This window comes from Tamandua tetradactyla, chromosome 5, assembly GCF_023851605.1.
Source record: "Tamandua tetradactyla isolate mTamTet1 chromosome 5, mTamTet1.pri, whole genome shotgun sequence".
Classification (NCBI taxonomy): Eukaryota; Metazoa; Chordata; class Mammalia; order Pilosa; family Myrmecophagidae; genus Tamandua; species Tamandua tetradactyla.
Window position 1 is genome coordinate 45422371 of NC_135331.1, and position 3235 is coordinate 45425605.

A 3235-nucleotide genomic window follows, 5' to 3' on the forward strand; every position below is an offset into this window, starting at 1 on the left:
CATATCTAGTTCTCTATAAAATATTGAAAATTGAAAATTTCTTTCAGGTATAATATTTTATGTTGTTTCTGATTATCTTTTTGACATTTCGAATTTATTTCAGGTCAATCTAGTTTTTAAATGAAAAACCCAGATATCAAGATGATGTTAGCTGACCCAGATATCAGGATTAAGCTCCAGATCCAGTCTCTAATTTATCCTGCTCTGCAGGTTCTTGATATGGATTTATCATCATATCAACAAAATTTATGCTTTCGAGCCCACCCTCATATCAGCAAAACTCACACTTGCCAGTTCTCCCCAAATCAATCACAGTCAGGTGATGGAGTGAATACTTTACCAGGAACAGATCACTTTAAAAAGTCATGCTTTCCAATCAACAGGTACCAGCGGAATCAAGCCATCTGTTCAAATTTGTTAATTGGAGCTCTTTGCTCCCTGACAGGTTTAAGAAAGGCTACACTTATACGAATCCAACTTACGGTAGTTCTGAGCTGGCTGGAAAATATTCGGGGTTTCTAGATGTGAGAGCTGCACCCCTTCTTGCTGATGACAACAAATTACGTGGCTTACCCCCCGACCTATGTCATGACTTGTCAATATGACGTTTTAAGAGATGATGGACTCATGTATGTCACCCGGCTTCAGAATGCTGGAGTTCAGGTGACCCTTAACCACGTTGAGGATGGATTCCATGGAGTACTTTCAATTCTGGCACTTAAAATTGGATATAGGACAGAAGAACAGTATATGCTTTGGCTAAATGAAAATGAAAGATTGTAGCACAAATCTAAGCAACGGTTTATTAAAATATAAGGGAATAAATTATTGAAAATCAAGGAGTTGATACTTGAATTGATGTTTATCATCTGTGGCTTCCCTAAATCCCACATAGCCATTCTTTTCTATTTTTATTTGGCTCTTAAGAGATTTTCCCAATTTTATTCCGTATTCTAAATGTTCATTCATTTCTGTGTTTTAGCAGATACTCATTTATTATAGTTCTCATTTACAGCCCTAACTTTAAAAAAACATTTTAAATTGTATAACATAGCATATACACAAAGCAAAGATGAAAAAAGCAATAATTTTCAAAGCACTCTAACAAGTAGTTATAAGACAGATCCCAGAGATTGTCATGGGTTACCATTCTATTATCTCAGATTTTTCTGTCTAGCTAGAAGAAATTCCTTTTTTATCATCACAACCGACTGTCTTTTTCTTGTTTGTGAAAAATAACATATATACAAAAATGCAATATATTTCAAAGCACAGCACAATTAGTTGTATAACATATTTCAATGTGGGTTACAATCCCACAATCTTAGGTTTTTACTTCTAGCTGCTCTAAGGCGCTCTAAGATAAAGAAATATCAATATAATGACCCAACAAATCTATTTGTCTTTAAAATCCTACCTTTTTTGTATGACTCCACCATCACCTTTGAACTTAATCCCACTCTTTAGGGGTATTTGGACTATGCTCATTCTAACTTTTTCATTTTGGAAAGGGCTGTCAATAATAAGGGGTAAAGGAATGGAACTAGTTGATGTTCTGAAGAGGCTGGCCCCTCTAGGTTTCAGGACTTATCTAGTCCAGGGATCTATCTGGAGGTTATAGATTTCTAGAAAGTTATCCTAGTGCATGAAATCTTTGTAGAGTCTAATATATTGTCCTAGGTGTCTTTAGGATTGGCTGAAATGGTTTTGGTTGGGGTTTGGCAAGATATGATAGGTAGCAATGTCTAACTGAAACTTGCATGAGAGTGACTTCCAGAGTGGCCTCTCAACTCTGTTTGAACTCTCTCAGCCACTGATAAGCTATTTGTTCCACTTCTTTTCCCCCTTTTGATCAGGATGGCATTGTTGATCCCACGGTGTCAGAGCCAGACTCATCCCTGGAAGTCATTTCCTATGCCACCAGGGAGACTTTCACCGCTGGATATTATGTTCCATATAGTGGGGAGGGCAATGATTTCACTTGCAGAGTTGAGCTTGGAGAGAGTGAGGCCACATCTGAGTAATAAAAGAGGTCCTCCAGAAGTAACTCTCAGGCATACCTACAGGTAAGCTAAGCTTCTCTGCTACATGCATAAGCTTCACAAGAGTAAGCCTCAAAATCAAGGGCTTGACCTATTGATCTGGGTGTCCTTAATGTTTGACACAGTAACAGGGGTTTCCTAGGTGATAAAGTTCAGTAGTCCCGTACTTTTTCTCCCATCCCTCAAGGGACATTGCCAATACTTTTTAACTATCTGCTTAATATATTCTGGGATGTATCCAGGCAGTACATTAAGCTACAGAGGTTTAAAGAACCTCTTTCTCACTCTGTAGAGCCTTAATTTTTTGATTGCTTAATAATTTTCCTGTTGATAAGACAGTTTTAAGCAAACATATCTGTCCTGTGAAAATAGGGTTTTAGAGATTTGAAATGGGGTGCTTTAGGTACTGATAACCAATACATATCTATTCTTTTTGCAAAAGTATTTGCCTCAGTAAAATTCCATTTGCTTATCTTGATGCAAACCTATTTCTCTGCTATGGCACCAAAATTAATTCCAAAGATCTGTTAGGCACTTTAGGAAAAGGCAGTCTTGTGGCAAATCAGAGTAATGAGGTGAGCAAGGAGCCAGCATAAGGCACTAGCTCCATATGTGCATTGGCTAACGGGGTGGGTAGCACTCAGGACATGGAAGAAATACTAAAATCAAATGGAAAAATTTAAATCTCTGAAAGTTCTTAGACCTAGTGAACCAACCTGGGGGGAAATAGAAAGAGTTGGCATGTAATTAGTTAAATTATTTGTGTCTTTAGACCATGAATAGTAAGCTGAGGTGACTATATGGTGTGTAATATTTGATAATTCTGTGGAAATACTAAATAAAGTCATCAGGGCTAATACTGATGCTTCTTGTGGCCACTAGAAATCCAGACTCCTTTACTTTGCTCAGCTAGTGACCAGGCAGGAAGAAAAGTTGGGTGGGAATGGGGGAATCACAAACTTTCATTTTTTTCTATCTTTATCAAGAAAAATAGTAGCATTCTTGTGCTGGCTTGAAAGAATGTATGCACCCTTGAAAAACCATGTTTTAATCAAAATCCCATTTCATAAAGGCAGAATAATCCCTATTAAATATTGTATGTAATTAGATCATCTCACTGGAGATGTAACCCAATTAAGGGTGGTTGTTAAAATGGATTAGGGGAGTTGTGTCTCCACCCATTTGCGTGGATC

The 3235-nt window shown here is 37.4% G+C and overlaps 1 pseudogene; it reads left to right on the forward strand.

Moving 5' to 3' along the window:
• Positions 1-248: 248 nt before the first annotated feature.
• LOC143683084 (arylacetamide deacetylase pseudogene) lies at positions 249-890 on the forward strand (annotated as a pseudogene).
• Positions 891-3235: the final 2345 nt, after the last annotated feature.